The sequence below is a fragment of the Pan troglodytes genome, chromosome 2 (assembly GCF_028858775.2).
Source record: "Pan troglodytes isolate AG18354 chromosome 2, NHGRI_mPanTro3-v2.0_pri, whole genome shotgun sequence".
NCBI classification, from domain to species: Eukaryota; Metazoa; Chordata; class Mammalia; order Primates; family Hominidae; genus Pan; species Pan troglodytes.
Window position 1 is genome coordinate 8,090,821 of NC_086015.1, and position 19,982 is coordinate 8,110,802.

Below are 19,982 nucleotides of genomic sequence, written 5' to 3' on the forward strand. Positions count from 1 at the left end.
GAAAGTCCTTAAGAGCAGAACTGAGGCTTCCCTGAGGAAGAAGTTCTGCCTGTGTCTTCAGATCATGCCAAGGAGTTCTAGCCTCCCCCTCCTAACAGCATGCCTTACAGATTTTGAAATTACCTAGCGGCCCCCAGTTGTGTAAATCAATTCCTTCCAATAATTCTATGTCCAACCATCCACCCACCCACCCATCCATCCATCCATCCATCTTTCTGCTTGTTTCTCTTGTTATACCTTGACTGATACATGAGGATAATAAAGCCTATTCTGCAGCAGTGCTATAAGAATAAAATGAGATTGTATACATAAAAATTATTTTAACACAAAATAAATGTAAGGATGTGTATGTAGAATTACTATTTGATTTGACTAACTCAAATCGAGCTAACAACTCCATATAATCACTGCTCTTTCCTAACAGGCCTTATGATTTTGTTTTCCAGATTCTGCATATCTGTTACATTCTAAGGCCACTTCACAACACTACCAAACCCAGCTTTACAGTTTGGAAGACTGAGAGAATCATACCCAAAGCCACAAACATCCAAATATGGTGTTCTTCACAAGAAACTAATAATGAACTTGAGACAGAGTCTGCAGGGATAGGTATCAGAAGTCAAGTCTAAAGTATATGAGGTCTATGTTCAAACAGGAGCCTGGACATGACTGAGATAAAGAATGATTCCAGAGCTGGGCACACTGGCTTATGCCTATAATTCCAGTGACTCAGGAGGCTGAGGCAAGAGGATTGCTTGAGGCCAAGAGTCTGAGGCTATATTGAGCTATGATTGCACCACTACTGTCCAACCCGGGGGACACAGCAAGAGCTTGTCTCTTAAAAAAGAAAAAAAAAGATTGAGTCCAGAGTTAGAGCTACAGGATAAAAAGAAGTTAACTGAACTCAGGGGGAGAAAGGAGGGGAACCTACTCCAAATTCTAGCTCAGGTCTTACCTAAATGTGGGCTGGCTCAGCTCCCAAGTGGCTGAGTGAGGTCATGACTGAGAAGAAAGGACCCCGGGCCCAAGTCGTGAGTTGAATGACTCTTAGGTTGAGAAGCTTTCGTACCTAAGAATCAAGTGGCCAGTGGTGCACCATGGGAGAGATGATCACCAAACTTTTCTTCTCTTTGAGGTCACACACCTAGATTACCTGCCCCAGTCTCCCTTGCAGTTAGATCTGGCTGTGAGGTTGAGTTTTCGCCAGTGGGATAAAGATGGAAGTTTCCACTGGCCTAACCCATAAATTCCTCCACAACTCTTCCCACTTTTAATCTTATGCCCCCATGTCGTCTCTTCTCCCAGCCTTCTTCGTCTCAGTAAATGTCACTAGCACATATCCAGTCATTCAAGGAAAAACACAATGGAGAAAACCATCCTCAACTACCCATTCCCTTTACCTCACTCTTTCCCAGCATCCTGCAAAATCTGGCTCCAAATATAGCTCCAGTTTGTCCACTTCCCTCCCTCTTCTCCAGTCTATAACCCTGGTTTACTCCATCACCATCTCTCAAATACCCTCCCTCTTCTGCAGTCTATAACCTTGGTTTACTCCATCACCATCTCTCAAATACCCTCCCTCTTCTCCAGTCTATAACCTTGGTTTACTCCATCACCATCTCTCAAATACCCTCCCTCTTCTCCAGTCTATAACCCTGGTTTACTCCATCACCATCTCTCAAATACCCTCCCTCTTCTCCAGTCTATAACCCTGGTTTACTCCATCACCATCTCTCAAATACCCTCCCTCTTCTGCAGTCTATAACCTTGGTTTACTCCATCACCATCTCTCAAATACCCTCCCTCTTCTCCAGTCTATAACCTTGGTTTACTCCATCACCATCTCTCAAATACCCTCCCTCTTCTCCAGTCTATAACCCTGGTTTACTCCATCACCATCTCTCAAATACCCTCCCTCTTCTCCAGTCTATAACCCTGGTTTACTCCATCACCATCTCTCAAATACCCTCCCTTTTCTCCAGTCTATAACCTTGGTTTACTCCATCACCATCTCTCAAATACCCTCCCTTTTCTCCAGTCTATAACCTTGGTTTACTCCATCACCATCCCTCAAATATCCTCCCTTTTCTCCAGTCTATAACCTTGGTTTACTCCATCACCATCTCTCAAATACCCTCCCTTTTCTCCAGTCTATAACCTTGGTTTACTCCATCACCATCTCTCAATTAGACTATTGAAATAAAATCCTACCTGGAATTTAAACTCTTAACTGTCTCTCTGTTTCTATTCTCATCCTCCAATAGCCTATTCTATATACCATGGCAGAATGATCTTTCAAATCACGAATCCAGTTTTGTCACTTCACTGCTTGAAACTTTCCAGGAGGCTTCTCTTCCTTCGTAATTAAATAAAATTTGAACCCTGAATGTGGCCTAAACCCTACACATTTTGCCTCACCAACCTCTGTCACCGCATCTCTTACCACTATCACCCTAGCTCACTGGGATTTGTGCCACACCAAACTTCAAACACACCAAACGTATTTCTGCCTTATGAACTTTGAACTTGCTACTCCTTTTCACTCCCGGAACACTCCTGCCCCAGATCTTTGCTGGTGCCTTTATATCTTTCAAGTCTCAGTTTAAATATCACCTCTTCCAAGAGACATCCTTTGACTACCATATATCAAATATCCCCTAAGCTCATTATTCTTTGTCACTGTACTCTGTTTTACTTTTGGAATTATTTGTTTTCTTTCATGTTGTCAATCTCCCTCTCTGAATCTTTAGCTTCATAAGAGCAGGGACCTTACCTAACTTCTTTATTTCACTGCTATATCCCCAACAGTATAATCTTGGTCATCTCATTCCCCTTTCTAACCCTTATTTTCTCCATTTTTAAGATGATGACTTGGGATTCGGTGCTTACAGGAGACTGGCTCTTGACATTCTTTGCATCCACAGTTCCAGGGAGGCTTTAGAGCTCAATACTTTCCAGCCAGTGACATTTCTAAATGCATTTTCCAAATGAAGTCAATGCCCTCGGGCAGCCCAGTGGGGAGGTCATGGATAGCCAGTGAGAAGGAAGTCTGGTGAGTTGGATTACATAGTTCCTTTGCTACACCATTCCAGCCATACTAAGGAGATGCACCTCATTAGGTACTAAATGTTTAGTGACTGTCACTATTAATTGGTGGGGATTAGTACTCAAAGGAGACAGTAAATCTCATGCTGTACTCAATGACATCAGCCCCTTGCAGTCAGACAATGCACTGGGAGTTTGAATCTAAAGCACTACAAAGAAAGAACCCAGAGACTATCCCTTCTCTGCTTATAAGAGTAAGTATTGGTTGCCAATTATATGGAGCATCTCCTCAGTTACCAGGATCTGTATTAAATATCTTACATGCTTTTATCATTTCATCTTTACCTCGATCCTATGGCATAGTTCCAATATTATCCTCATTTTATGGATGGGGAAACTTCCAAATAGAGAGCAGAAGCACCTTGCCCAAGGTCACAGAGCTAATAATGATGGATCCTTTGATTAGGGTCTGTTTCATTCAGAAGCCTATGATCTTAGCTACTAAGTAATATTCCATTTCCTATAATTATCATCTCACCATATGATTACAATTATTTTTATTCAAACCTTTTCCATTCTTCAAGTCTGGGCTCAAATGCTACTTTTTTTCACAAAGCTTTCTCTAACCCCCAGAAAGACCCATACTCGCCATCAGCATTCTCTGCATTGGTCATATAGAATCAATCACATAGGGGAAGGAGACTCAGTAACAAACATTTAATAGCATATACGGTATGCAGGCACTGTCACAGTCAAAAGCTTATGTTAGTCTTACAACTACCCTGAGAAAAATACATTCATATCTGTTTTGAAAGGTAAAATGCCTTGAGCAGAGTCTTATGGCTCAAAGTGGCAGAACCAGAATTTAAACCCAGGTCTGCTTGATTGCAGAGCCCAAGACATTTCCACAAACTTACTATGAGCTCTTCATTATGCCCTTGGACTAAATAATTCCCCCTGTTATAAGTCCTCATAGCACCATGTGCTTCTTTATAGCCCCCACCCCAGTTATAATTTCATCTATGTTTGTGTGATTAATTTTAATTTCCTTTTTTAGGCCCTAACTCCATGTACAAATGACCATATCTCTTTTTGCTCTACAAAATCCCCAACACTTGACAAATACAGTAGTCATGGACCTTATACAAGTATATTTGAATAAATGCACAAACCATGTACATTTCATTGCATACATTTAATACATAAATAGAGCCCTTCCCTGCTAGATTCTAATTTCTCTGAGGCAGGTTACCAACCTAATTTATTTCTGGATCCCTCATGATGTTCTGCACTTCATAGGAACTCAATAAACATTTACTGGATACATTTTGCTTACCAGTCTGTCTGTACCATTTGAAACTCTGTAACATCCAAGGCTTCTAAGTAGGCCTTGGATTTAATTATAGAATAAGATGACCACAGAAGAGTTTTCTAACCTAACAGATATAGATTTGAAAGCCACGGGGAGCATGAAACCCATGTCACAAAAGTGTATCAGTCAAAATAAGTTAAGCTATGCTGCTATGATAAACACAGCAGCTTAAAGAAAAGGTTTGTTTCTCACTTGCACTACACAGACATTGCAGGCTGTCTGAGGTCATTGTTCTACATCATCCTAACTCCAGGACCTAAGCTAACAGAGCATTTCCGGTTGCCATGGCAGAAGGAAAATGGGGCAAAGGCAAATAATTCAATAGCTCTCACAGCTTTTACTGGAGGTAATGCTGTATCACTTCTTCTCATATTTCACTGGCTATGTCTACCTTCAAGAAAGTGATGAAATGCCCTCTTACTCCACAGCAGGGAGCTCATGCCAAAATATTTGCTGGATGGCACTAATGACCACCACCACAACAGACTGCATAGGAGAAAACACTGAGAAATTGAAATGGGAGAATTCCCTGACACCCCTTGCTGAACGTGAGACAGGGGTGTTGCTCATCTGTTCAGTAACCACTGCTCCTCAAACCCCTTATGTGAGGGGAGCATGCAGACAGGTAGGTTCAGGAGCCAGAGCAAGCACCCCTGGGCTCCAGCCCCAGGGCAGCATTCAGGGTTGAGAGCCTGCAACTCCCAAAGCCCAAATGGGCTGTGTTACAGTGTACTCTTTCAGCCTTGCCATTCGCGGGCAGCTTATCTGTTAACCAGCTCAGTGAATTCTCTGCCTTTTCACAATGGCAGAGGGCCAGTGTGATAGCTTTCTGTACCCAAGCTTTCGTCCAGCATCCCAGAAGAGTCAGGTCACATACAGACTTGAAGGATGAATGCGGGGGTATTATTGAGTGGTAGAAATTGCTCTCAATGAGACGAATGGGGAGCTGGAAGGGGGATGGAGTGGGAAGATGTTCTTGCCCTGGAGTTTGGCCATCCAGTAGCCAATCTCCTCTCTGACCATCCCCAGCCAAACTCCTCTCAGCATTCGGATGGCCCTTCTCTTCTCTCTCCCACGTCATTCTGCCACTTGTCTACTCTTCTCCTTGTCTGCTTCTGGAGCCTGCAGTCTGGGGTTTACATGGGTACAGGATAGGGGCTGTGGTGAGCCAAAAGGCAGCTTTTGGGCATGAAAACAGGAATGCCTGACTCCATTTAGGGGCATGCGTATCCTGGCTTGATGGTGGGGCACTTGCCAGGGAACCACCCTTTTCTACCTAGTATTTCCCTATCTCCTGTCCGTTCTAAATGATTCATTTAGAACCTGACCTACTTTCTGAAAAAAAAAAATACATCTCCAAGGAATCTACTGTTATAAAATCACTGAAATTGCTAGAGTCTTTCCCTAGACTTTTGAGCAGTTGCTTTCTGGGTCTCAGTGTCCTTATCTGTAAAATGGGAATAAAAATAGAATTTCAGAGCCGCTTTGAAAATCGTCATGATGGCCAGGTGTAGTGGCTCATGCCTGAAATCCCAGCATTTTGGGAGGCTGAGGTGGGTGGACAGTTTGAGTCCAGGAGTTCAAGACCAGCCTGGGCAACATAGCAAGACCCCGTCTCCACTAAAAATACAAAAAATTAGCCAGGTGTGTTGGCACACACCTGTAGTGCCAGCTACTAAGGAGGCTGAGGTGGGAGAATCACCTGAGTCTGGGAGGTGGAGGCTGCAGTGAGCCGAGATCATGCCACTGCACTCCACTTCAGCCTGGGCAACCAGAGTGAGAACCTGTCTCAAAAAAAAAAAAGAAAGAAAAAGAAAAATATAATGATGTACATGAAAGCACCCATCATAGGGCCTGGCACAAACAGCTGATCACTAAATATTAGCCTTCTAAGAAACATAATCTTCAAATCCAAGTATGGGCTTTAGAAATGTAAGAAAATTTAATTCCTCCAGATATATTAATAAGTGAGAGAAAACTACGCACTCACCCTCTAAACTTGACATTTTATTTTGCTGATATTGTTGATTGTCTACCCGCTAAAATGACTTGCTGCACACAACTACCCACATATCCCTGCAATGCGAGTACTCAAGTAATTTGAACAGGGCTAAATATACCACATTCTAAGGCAAAAAAAGTTAAAAAAAAAGGGTAGGGAAAGGAAAGCAGTGGAAGAAAGCTCCTAAAACAACTGGAAACTACCTGTTCCTCCCAGGCAGAACCAACCACCCCATCCAATAGGCTATACAAGTTACCACAATTTTTCTACCCTTCTGCTTTATTTCCTATCTCCACATCCCTCCTGAGCACAGGGCTTGGTGCAGGATCACAGTGTTGTACATTCCTATGTTCTTTTCTTTGTAACTAAGTCACAGGACAAAGAGTCCCAAGAAAGTGGTTTTGTCCAGTGATACACAGCCTTGCTGCTCCCCTACTGTCCACACTCACTCAAGTGTGCGATCCAAGGAGCTGTAAAGGAAAAATATCCCCAAATTAAATATTATTGTATTCCCACTCCTACTTATGCCTCCATACAAATGTTCTACAGGCAAGGGGAGAAGCACATGTTAAAGTTGTAACGTTTCTAAATAGACGTACCATGTAAATGCCTAAGAGAGAGAAGGCTCCCACTTTTTTCCTCCCTCCTACCATCTTTGACAGTCCTCAAGGACAAGTCTCAATTCCAGGACACTAGCCATGCCTGTTAGCAGAGGGGCTATTAGGCAATAAAATATCACCACTTACATGTTCACTTCTGTCTTCTCTCCTTTTCATGCCACTGGATCATAAGAATGTAGACTGGTTTGCACATCGGAAAAGACCTGGCTGTCTGATCAGTTTGCTTTTCTTCCTTCTTTTCTACCCCTGCAGCCTAAGTGGTAAACCGGTCTGAGTAAGGTCAGTACTGCACTTTAGATTATGAGTGACATAAACCAAGAAAGTATCAACTAACAACCATAGGGCACTTTGATTCTCAAAATGGTTTTGGTTCTCTGTCTTACTCTATCTTCATAGCAACCTGTACTTGTTTCCTAAGGCTGCCATATCACCATGCCAAAGCTGGTTGGCTTAAAACAACAGAAATTTATTGTCTCATAGCTCTGGAGGCTAACAAGTCCAAGATCAAGGCACCAGAAAATCTGGTATCTGGTAAGAGCCTGTTTCCCTGTTTCCCAGGTCATAGATGGCACCTTCTCAATGTGTCTCCACATGATGGACGGGGCAAGGCAGCTCTCTTTGGTCTCTTTTACAAGAGCACTAATCCCATTCATAAGGGCTCCACTGCCATGATGTAATCACCTTCCAAAGGCCTTCCAGTATCATCACATTAGGGGTTAGGAACTTAACATATAAATTTGGCAAGGACACAAATATTCAAGCACAGCAAAAAGGTTATATGTATTTATCTTCCCCTTCCTAGAACTGACCAAAGACTAGAGCTTGGGGCTAGCCCACTGCTCTGGACATACATGCTTTCCCCTCCCATCTCATGCCTCCCAGAGAAACTGCAGCTCCTGCGTGCTTCAAGTGGAACTACTCTAACAACAAACAGCTACTGGAGAAGCAATGTTGCCCTCTCAAATGCAATATTCCCGGACTATGTGCTAATAAGTTACGTTTAAGAAAACTACTACTTACCCATCCACTATTTTCTTTGCATTTTTTGTCTACTGTTTTTGTCCACATAATCTGCTTCTCATGATACCCTCAAGAGATAGGCAGAACAATTATTACAGGTATACCTTGGACATATTGTGGGTTTGGTCCTAGACCACAATAAAGTGAGTCATACAAATTTTTTGGTTTCCCAGAGTTAGGTACTTGCTCTAGATTAGGCTTTGGCTTAAAGAAATGTTGTATGTGGTTTAATGTTCCATCCAGACCACTGAAACATTCCACATATCAGCAGTAAGACTGTTTGCTCTCTTACCACTCATGTATTCACTAGAGCGGCACTTTTAATGTCCTTCAAGACTTTTTCCTTTGCATTCACAACTTGGCTAACTGCTTGGCAAAAGAGCTCTAGCTTTTGGTCCATCTCAGCTTTTACATACCTTCCTCACTAAGCTTAATCATTTCTAGCTTTTGATTTAAAGTGAGAGACACCTGATTCTTCCTTTCACTTGAACAGTTAGAGGGCATTGCAGGGCTATTAATGGGCCTAATTTCAATACTGTTGTGTCTCAGGGAATAGGGAGGATCAAGGAGGGGTGGAGAGATGGAGGAACAGCCTGTCAGTGGAGAAGCCAGAACACACACCAGATTTATCGATTAAGTTTGCCGTCTTTTATGGACATGGTTCGTGGCACCCCAAAACAATTACAATAGTAACATCAAAGATCAATGATCACAGATCACTGTAACAGATATAATAATAATGAAAAAGTCTTAAATATTGTGAAAATTTTTCACATTTGAAACAGACACAAAGTGAGCACATGCTGTTGGATAAATGCCACCAATAGCCTTGCTTGACGCAAGGTTGCCACAAACCTTCAGTTTGTAAAAAATGCAAATCTGTGAAAAACAATAAAGCACAATTTTTAAAAATAAGAATCAAAAAAGCTATGAGGAATTCACAAATATGCAACACAATTTAGAAGGTGGTCCAGAATCCCAGAATCTTTTCTCCCCCTAAAGAACCTCCACTGCCCTCCCAACTGTGACATGGCCTTTGAAATCAGGGAGAATAGGGTCATAAGGTTTTTGAAGTGGAAGGAAATTAATCTTATAAAGTAGTACAGAAGGGAGAGTAGAGAACAAACAATTCCCAAGACACATAATAAAACATTGAACAACTGTCACTACCTCGAGGTGATCAGTGTTGGCGAATATTTTCACCTTTCCAAGCAAGAGAAATGTGAAATATGGATAAACTTAGAAAATGAAAAACATAACACCTATGAAGTCCTTCCAATAAAAAGTAAAGTTTTATCATAATTACTGGCTCTGAAGTAATTTGGAAGCCCTACAATGACCTATTCTGTGGGTTAAAAACTGCCATCCATCACAAAACTCGTCTCTACCAAATCAATTTCTAAAACAATCAATAGTAACATACTCAAAAAAGAATGTCTGAGAAATAATAAGAGCCAATGAAACTAATCACGTCAGAGAAAACTCAAGCATGACCTTTTGAGCAATACCGTTTGTTGAGCTGACACTCTGCAAGATAAATAACTTTTAAATAAATGAACACAGGCCAATAGTGAGAAAAAGAACTGTATATGAGCACAATTTCAACACAAAGCTCTAGTATGGCTTTCAAAGCAATCATGCCTTCGCCAGAAACAAAACAGCTTCAATTTAAAGAATTTATCACAGGAATGATAAAATCTTTTGAAATGTCAGCACTAGGTCTAGAAATTATCAAAGGAAAAGAAAATTAAAAATAAAAATGAAAACCTTGCTGACAACAGCAAAAAAGCTATGACAATCCACCACCTTGTCAAATTATCTTTCTTTTATTGGCTCTCTGGCATCAGTCTCCCATCCTCTGAAACTCACGCAAATTCTGTAGCAAACAGTTAAATATTTTATTCAGGTGTAAGTTTATGTGCCTGTTTTAAAAGATATCTTTACCCACTACCCTCCATTTATCTGTCACAGTCTTTTACCATCAAGAGCATGCCTGTTCTCAGTACTATGTAATATTTATGAGATACTCACAGTGTGCTCAATGCAGATATCAATTGAAGGTCTGCCATCTCACTCAACCTTCTTGACCCAGAATCCCAGAGAAACTGATAAATAAACAACTACAGTAACAATATCAACAACAACATCTTTTAACAGATATTGAGCTGTTAATTTGCACCAGCACTGTGCTAAGGGCTCCACGTAGAGTCTTATTTCATATGCACAACAGATGTGCAATATAGGTGTTCTAAGTATCCCCATTTTACAATGAAGAAAATTGAGACTGAGAAATGTTAGGGAACATCCCCAAGACCATACAACCAATATACGCCCAGGGTCTTTCCTGACTCAGGGGTCTCCCTGACTCAGATGCTTTACAAACAGCAATTAACCAACAGGCTGGATGACTTCGCTAGTTCACGTCTTCTCACTGCGTGTTGTTGAAATAGATACTGTAGTGGAGTGCGTTTTCTTCATGCAGTGTGTTGTTGACACTCATCTGAATTAATGCATACAGTGAAAAGGCGTTGAGAATAGTTGAAAAGTACTATGGTACAAATGATGATATGGCATAAATACAATGAAACGGAAAAATGTGAAAAGGAAAAAAGCAGATTGTAAAACAATACAGACAAAAGTACAAAATAATGTTAGCTAGCCTTTATTAAGTGTTTACTATATCTCAGATATTTTCCAAGTTATTATCCTGTATTAATATATTGACTCTTTATAATAGCTCTATTTATTTACATATACCAGGTATATTAGTTTTCTAGGGCTGTGGTAACAATTCCCACAACCTTAGCAGCTTAAACAACACAAATTTAGTATCTTTTAAATTTTTATTTTATTTTATTATTTTTTTTTTAGAGACAGAGTCTCGCTCTGTCACTCCAGTTGGAGTACAATAGAGTGATCATAGCTCACTGTAATCTTGAACTCCTGAACTCAAGTGATCCTCTGGTCTCAGCCTCCTGAGTAACTGGGACTACAGATGCACACCACCATGCCCCACTCATTTTTACATTTTTTGTAGAGATGGGGTCTTGCTATGTTGCCCAGTCTAGCCTCAAGTGATCCTCCTGTCTTGGCCTCCCAAAGTGCAAGGATTACAAGTGTAAGCCATCACACTTGGCCTAAAAATTTGTATCTTACACTTAGTTCTATAGTTCAGAATTCTGAAATGGAGCTCACTGGGCTATAATCAAGGTGTTGGCAAGGCCATATTCCTTCCCAGAGGCTCTAAGGAACAATCTGTTTCTTTGGCCTTTCCAGCTTCTAGCCACATTCCTTGGCTCTTGACCATCTTCCTCTATCTTCAAAGCCAGCAATAACATGCCAAGACTTCCTCATGCTGCCATCTCTCTGATTCTGTCTCCCAATTCCCTGTTCCACTTTTAAAGACCCTTGTGATTACATTGGGCCCACCCAGATAATCCAGGATACTCTCCCTATTTTATGGTCAGCTGATTAGCAACTTTAATTCTATCTGCAACCTTAATTCTCCTTTACCGTGTAACCTAACATATTCACAGGTTTGTGGGATTGGGATGTAGACATCTTTAGGGACCATTATTCTGCCTAGCAGAGTTGTCTTCTGATCCCAAAAGATTCACACATGTCCCAAGCCATTACACCAGGTAATTCTCATTGAGTTTTCTCTATTAGAGCTCCTGCTATCAAAATACAGAAACTAAAAAGGTTCATACAGTATGAAATAAATCCCAAAATTAAATAATAAAATATTAACAATATTTATTGGTCAGACATGGTGGTTCATGCCTGTAACCTCAGTGCTTTGGGAGGTCTACACAGGAGGATCACTTGAGCCCAGGAGTTCAAGGCCAGCCTGGGCCGCATAGTGAGACTTCATCTCTACAAAAACTTAAAAAATAGCCAGATGTGGTAGCATGCTAATTGGGAAGCTGAGGTGGGAGGATCGCTTGAGCCTAAACTGTTTGAAGTTACAGTGAGCTATAATCACACCACTGCACTCCAGTGTGGGTGACAGAGTGAGACGTCTCTAAAACAAAGCAAAAACAATGTTTAGCTCTGGGTAGTAGAATTATGTGTGGTTTTTGTTTCTTTCTTACTATGTGATCCATGATTTTATTTATTTATTTATTTTGAGACGGAGACTTGCTCTATTGCCCAGGCTAGAGTGCAGTGGCGCAATCTCGGCTCACTGCAAGCTCCGCCTCCCAGGTTCACGCCATTCTCCTGCCTCAGCCTCCTGAGTAGCTGGGACTACAGGTGCCTGCCACCACGCCTGGCTGATTTTTTGTATTTTAAGTTAAGCAGAGACACGGTTTCACCACGTTAGCCAGGATGGTCTCGATCTCCTGACCTCGTGATCCACCCACCTCAGCCTCCCAAAGTGCTGGGATCACAGGCGTGAGCCACTGCGCCCAGCCGTGATCCACAATTTTTACAACAAGCATGAATAACTTCTGCAATCAGAAAAAGTTATTTTATAAAATAAAATGTGTTGAAATGAGTGCCAATAAAAGAATGTGCAGGATGACAGAGGGGCAACAAGGGTAGCACCACCAGCTGCACTCAGATGGGAAGAGAATTAAAAGCTGTCACTGAGAGGGAGTATGCCAATGGAGAAATGAGCAAGGAGTCTGATGGGCTAATCCAAACCAAAGAATGAAGTCAAGGGCTGGAGGCCAGTTGCTCTTGTCTCCTCCTTACCATCACTCACTGCATAAGGCGTGAGTTAGGGATGGGCAGTTTGCTCATGATAAGGGACTCAGGTTTGGCAAAAACTACAAAAGGAATCTAAGAAAAAGGAAGGACATGGGTAAATCGAAAACCAAACTCATAGACTTGTGTTGAATAAAAGAAAGAACATAGAGAAACAAGTTCAAGTCCCACCTTCACAATTTACAACCGTGCCAACCTGGGTCAGTCTAGCTGCCTATCTGGTCTTTGGTTTCCATAACTTTAAAATAGAAAGGAGAATAATGCCCTGTGCCTCCCAGAGTTGTTATGAATATTAAATTACATGGTATACTTAGCAAACTATAAAGAATCATGACGGGGAAGGAAGGAGGAACCTGTGGTCCATAAAGCAGCAGCTAAAATGTCTCAGCCAAATAAAGGTGGAAAGTTGCAGGTAGGTGCAAGGTAGGCTGGCATTTGAGTCGTTTATGGGGATAGATTATTTTTAACAACATAAACACAGAGGTTCCAAGAAGTTAACTTGTCTCAAGTTAACAACAATAAATGGTAGAGTTGGAACCCTCTGGCTTCAAAGTCTGCTTTTTTCTCTGTTTCTAATATATGCCTTGTGAAACAAGAGATTCAAGGTGTTGAGAAAGTGGCAGAGCAGGGATTAGAGTCTAGATCTACCAACAAGTATAAGTGAGTGTTCTCTCTATGCTGGACACTGTTGTAAGTACTTTGTATATAGTAACTTATTAAATCATCCCAGTATCCATGGAAGGAAATTGTCCCCATTTTTATAGATGAGAAAACTGATGCATTGAAAGATTCAATAAAACCCAAGATCACATAGATAGTAGATGAGCAAATCAAGATTTGAATCCAGGCAGTATAGCACCACAATCTGTATTCACAATCACAAAGCCATGTTGCTCACGAGCAGGTGTATACACATATATTCTGCCAGACTGCTCTGCAACTCCTTAAGCATTGTCTGCAAGCCCCCACATCCATTCTACAGGGTCATGTACATAACAAATGCTCTTGAAAGATTTGTTAAGTTCAGAAATGGCCTTCGAATGCAGTAATATTCAGGGACATGATAAGGAATGAGGAGGAAAAAGCAGACATTCTGGGTGATGTACTAGATATGGAATACCAAAGGGACAACATAAGGAAGGTGCCTAGATTAAGGGACCAGGGACTGGCTGGATCCACACAGAAGGGGGCAGGAGCTCTGTTGAAAGATGGCTGGGAGAGTAAGAGGAAAATGAAGTAAAAGGAAAAGAGGAGGATAGGGAAATCATTTAGTAATCATATAGGAGATGAGTTCCTCAAGATAATATGTTGACATAGTATCTTTAAGCAAAAGAAAATACAAAACTGAAGAAAAAATCACTGCTAGAAATAAAGTAGAACAGGCATGGTTCCTCAAAAGACATTCTGGGAGAAGAAAAGTTTTCAATGAATATGCAAAAATATACAAACAATAAAACACTCCATAATTCTAACCATTAACCCAATGCCCCATTTCCAAACAGTCAGGTTTAGTTAACAGCTTTTATAGTGCATTTAATTTTCAATTTGTGAGATGTCAATCTGGGAGGCTTTGTTGGAAACCAATGAGGTGAGATTACTCTAGCAATTACCCCCAAATAATGGGTGACTGCATTCAACAAAGCTGTAAATAAAAAATGCCTTTCTTTTCATTAGAGAGAATGAACAGCAGAGAAAAGAGGGCATTTGGGACAACGTATTGGAAAAGGTGATCACGCTAAATATATAGTGAGCTTTCATGGGACAGATTTCTAGAATCCTGTAGAAAAATCCCACCAATATACTTGTGTTTAAAAAAATAAAAAGGCGGCACTATTTAGCTTACTAAATTCAGCATAAGGCTCATAGATGGACAGATACTATCTGTCCCACTACTACTCAATGCAAGGTCTACAGTCAGATGAGCACCTAACACAATTTGGTTTGCAGAGTTTTCAAGAAAGCAGTGTACTTTATCTGTACAGCTGCCCATTTCAACTGTCCCTTCTATGCTCATAGGAGCCGGAAAAGAAGGCCCTTGGAAATTGCCATTCTGGAATTGAAAACTTAAATCCTCCACACAACCATTTACTTTTAAAGGACATCTAAAAGTGCAGCTCTGTGATAACCAAGAAGATGATGGTGATAGTTCTGCCAATGACTGAATACACAAATCTCTTAAACCTCTACAGCTGCTCAACAAAACAAAGAAATAAACCTTGCATTTTGCAGAGAATCCATTCTATCATGTTATTCAACAAATTTGTATTCATCTCTGACTATGTTACTGTTACTGAGTATACGCAGTCACAATGGTGAGCAAAAATGAAAACAATTTCTGCCTTCATGGAGTTCACAGTATAGAGGGAAGAGAGGCATTAATGCATAATCACACAAATAAATGTACAACAAAAACTGTGATCCATGTTAGGAATTTAAAAGGTGTCCCTGTGGAAAAAAAAAAAAAAAACTTGAACTGAGATCTGAAAAGTAAATCAGAGGTGACCAGGGCAAGACAGGGGTGATGTGCTGGATAAGGAGAATAAAAATATTCCTGGAAGAGGGGACTGTATATGCAAAGGTCCTGTAGCAAGAGGGACCACCATACAGTTAAGGAACTGAAAGAAGGTGCAGGAAGCCTGAGGGGCTACAGATGAGCTGAGATGTGAGAGACAGGCATGGTCAAACCATGCCAAGTGGAGGATTTAGGTTATTATAAATGCAGAAGAAAGGCATTTGAAGCAGAGGCTGATAAAGAAGTTATGATATGAATCAGATTTACGTTTTGAAAAATCACTCTAGCTGCCCAGTGGTAAATAAATTGGTGGAGGCAAGCAACATGTCAGAACTCAAGTGATGGAGATTAGAGATTTCTGAACTTACATGACATCATATACAAAGTATTTGGGCAGAGCAATGAATAGCAGCCTCTTAATCCATGTTTGGCCTGCCAGGGCACAGATTCGTTAAAAACACACACTGCTGAACTAGGATTCCTGGTTTGGAATCCCAGGAATGCCACTGTGTGCCCTTGTACAATTTATATAATCTCTCTGCCTCGGTTTTCTCACTGTAAAATGAGAATGATAATATAGGTTACAAAATCTTCATGACCAAATGTATTTTGAAATTCAGAATTTTTTGGACTTTTGAAAGGCATGAGATTACACTAAATATTCTGTAACACCCCCAGCAGAGTCTTGGGTAGGACCCCATATTCAAACACATTAACATTCAAACACATTTTGAAGCAAGATGTATGATTATTAACACTATGTGGAATAAAGACCAATAAGTAGACTTATGTCAATCCAGATCAAGTTTTGCCATCAAACGAGTTTGCACCAACTTTCAAGAAAATTCTGTTTTTTCAGAATCTTTTGAAATTCAGAACTGCAAATGAGGGACTACGCATATGTAGTACCTTCCTCCTAGGGTTATGATGAGGAATAAATGAATCATTGTAAACCCTTGGGAAAGTGTTTGGCACATAGTAAATAGCATTTGTTAAGTAAATAAAGCTCTTAGGTACCAAACTAGCTAGCTGCATGAACTTAGGAGTTCCTACTCTGTAAATGGAAGGATGATAAGATGACCTCTGAGGTCCTTCCAGCTTTCAAGTTCCATAAGACCCCAAAGTGTCTTGAGGAATGTCTGTTTCCAATACTTTGTGGAAAAGCCAGTAGAGGACCCTGAGTCTATTTCTAATCAGTGTTAAAAGAAAAACTTTAGACAAATTAAATTTACCAGAGTTTAATTGAGCAAAGAATAATTTGAGAATTGGGCAGCCCCCTGATCCAGAATAGCTTCAGAGCAATGATGACACCAGACCAATTGTCTCATAGCACTGATGTTTATGGTTTCTTTTGAATAAACATAGAAATGGATCCTCCCAATCTTAAAAGTGGAGAAAGTTAGAATTGTCTTATTTGAGTTTCTTTCTCAGAAAACCAACCATCAGGAGTCCCAGATAGTATTGAGGAACTAAAACTTACCAGACACCACATCTGGACAATGAAACACCAGATCTGTCACCCATCATGATTGCCTAACTGACTCCCTGCTTCCTGCTGACCAATTCCTCTTCCTTACCCCTCATTAACTTATGTTTTTCTGCATGTAGTTACATTTCTTCCCTGCTATATAAACCCCTGATTTTGGTTGGTCAGAGTGATGAATTTGAGACTGATCTCCCATCTCCTCAGCTGCAGCACCCCATTAAAGCCTTCTTCTCTGGCAGTACTCATTGTCTCAGTGATTGGCTTTCTATGCAGGGAGCAGCAAGAACTAGACCAAACTGCTGGCATTTTGGTAATAATGGGGTGGTGGGGGACACATAAGGGAGGTACAGAAACAGTTGGACTGGGTACAGCTTGGCATTTGTCTTATTAGAACATGGGTTGAACAGTTGGCAGCCTGTGACAGGCTAAAACTCTATGATTGGTACAAGAGTAGGTTATAGTCTGTTTACACGTCTAGTTAGGTTACAGTGCACTGTGTAAGGAGAAACCTTTAGGCCAAACTTAAAGTATGTAAGGAGGCCGCTTTGGGCTACACTTAAATTAACAACAGGTAATGATGATGCTATAGCCATTTGATACCTGGTCCTCCCACCTCTTCTGTCCCACTGGTCAGTTCATTTACACTCAGACTCGTTTCTGTATTTACCTCTCCTCTAATACCGTCTCACCCTCACTCTCCTACACCTCAGCCTGAACAGCGCCCCCTTCCTCATAGCACCATTACCACAGATTCAGTCATGCCCTAAGCTCCTAATCACTGATACAAATCACCAGACTCCCAGAAAAAACAAACTCCTGAGCCAACCCTTGCCTGGGAAATGGAAGCTGACAGCTATTCTCACTGTGCTTGCTTTCAAATGTATTGGGAGCATCGTCAAACTGGGCATCAAAGAGTCTAGCCATATGACTTTGGGAGAGTCAGAAACTTAACTGCTCAGAACCTCAGCTCCCTTACGTGCAACATCAGAATGATAATAATAGCAATAGAACCTTCTTCACACTGCTACTGTGAAGGTCACACCAGGTGTAACACAAGTAAAAGTTACCTTACAAAGTGCAGCTTATTGTTATTATCAACTGTTGCTGCCAGACGAGGTGTCAGAGTCCCAGCCTCAGGAAGTGGTTGGTTCATGGGTCACAGGATAGTAAGAAGAATTTACCAACAATCGTATAGGTTTGAAGAAGAAAATTTTATTAGATAGAAAGAACACTGCAGAAGAATGAGTGGGGTGCCTCAGCAAGAGAGGAATGAGCGCAATGTGGTGGATTTCTCCTTGGGAATATTTATGAATCTTAAAGTGGGTACTTAAGGGTAATTTGAACCGTATTAGCCATGTAGGTCATGAAAAATGACTGCATTTGTAGGCATTTGGTACCTTGATGTCAACAAGGGTTGCACAATGAGTTTCAACATGCATGCATTCCGGAGATGTACAGCAATTCTAGTTACTTATACATTTTTGGGAAAGAAACCTGCAACCAGATGCCTGCTTTAGATAACAGGGAAGTCTAATATTCTAAATTCCTCAAATAAGGAGTTTTGCCTCTGGATGGCCTGCTTGATGGCCACCAGGTGATCTTTGCTTTCCTTGGTTGCCTTATAATTGAAATTCTTTCTGGAAGGAAAGATGTCCTGATAATGAATAGTCCTCCTAGGAAAAGAAAAATCTGCATTTTCAATGCTTTATTTAAAAAGGAAACAAGCATTTATTGACATCTTTACATATGCCAATGCGATCTGAGAGACTACACTTTTATCAATTAAGACAGACACTAAGGTTAAAGAAACCAGGTTACCTACCAGTAGAGCATTCAGGGCCTGGCTGGCATGGTAAATTTCTAAATGCCCACACATAAACTGCCTAACAACAGGAGCTATCAGGCAGATTTACAACCCAGACCACTGTAACAGGACCAAGAGCCAGCCTCACAAACATTTTCTGATAAGCTACTGCAGAACTTAGACCAGTTTCAGCAGCTTACAGAGACTGCACACAAAATGTTTTTGTGTCCTGTAGTTCACTTTTTGATGTACAGAGCCAAATTCTACCTCATTTTAATGCTAAAACCCCACCCCAAAGTGAACATGGGATGTATGTTATATATATATTTACCCATCAGGCATGCTCACAGCTCCCGTCATAAATATGTGTAGCTTTTCCCCAAACCTGCTGAATATGCATGATAAAGACCCTGGGAAGCATAAAACCCAACCTGTCCCTTCCCTCTTCAAAGAGAGAGCACCTTCAGTCCATGCTAGAGACCTTCTCTTCCTGGTTTGCAAACTGATATCACCAATAAAAGTCTCCTTTCTACTATTTAGCCATCCTGGTGGTCTTTTGGAAGACACCAGGCACTATTCTAGATATTTTTACATGTATTATATTATTCAATCAGAAAACTTACTTTTGTGGACAATGTCATCATATCGTATACCTTATTAAATTATTATATGTTTCTTGGTCTTTATTTCAAAACAAATACAGTTTGATGAAAGTCAGATTTATTAATCATAGATTGGTAGCTTAGAAATAATAACACCTTAAATCAGTACATCACTTGACATTCTATAAAGGGCTTGGCCAGTCACTGCTGAGCTTGATTGTCCCAACTGAGGCTGAGATAATAATGGCCCTGTCAGAGGCATTTGAACCAGAGTGATTTCATCTTGAATAGGAGCTGGGTAAAATAAGGCTGAGACCTACTGAGCCGCATTCCCCAGAGGTTAGGCATTCTTAGTCATAGGATGAGATAGGAGACCGGCACAAGATACAGGTCACAAAGACCTTGCTGATAAAAGAAGATGCGGTAAAAAAAGCTGGCCAAAACTCACCAAAACCAAGATGGCAATGAAGTGACCGCTGATCGTCCTCACTGCTCATTATATGCTAACTATAATGCGTTAGCATGCTAAAAAACACTCTCCCCAGTGCCATGACAGTTTACAAATGCCATGGAAACATCCAGAAGTTACCATATATGGTCTAAAAGGGGAGGAAACCTTCAGTTCTGGGTTTGCTTGCCCCTTTCCTGGAAAACTCATGAGTAAGCCACACCTTGTTTAGCATATAATCAAGAAATAACTATAAGTATACTCAGTTGAGCCACCCATACTCTGCCTATGGAGTAGGCATTCTTTTGTTTCTTTACTTGTCTAATAAACTTGCTTTCACTCTTCTGTATGGACTCACCCC

At 40.9% G+C, this 19,982-nt stretch overlaps 1 protein-coding gene and 1 long non-coding RNA gene across 4 annotated transcripts in view; one reads left to right on the forward strand and one right to left on the reverse strand.

Moving 5' to 3' along the window:
- The window catches only part of LOC129143594 (uncharacterized), a 55,823-nt gene extending 51,454 nt beyond the window's left edge, over positions 1 to 4,369 (forward strand). Inside the window, exon 7 of the long non-coding RNA XR_008547204.1 lies at positions 447 to 4,369. This is a non-coding gene — a long non-coding RNA (uncharacterized LOC129143594). The remainder of the gene's footprint in view (positions 1 to 446) is intronic.
- SUMF1 (sulfatase modifying factor 1) overlaps positions 1 to 19,982 on the reverse strand; it is a 636,667-nt gene that overhangs the window by 216,277 nt on the left and 400,408 nt on the right. The window lies entirely within an intron of this gene.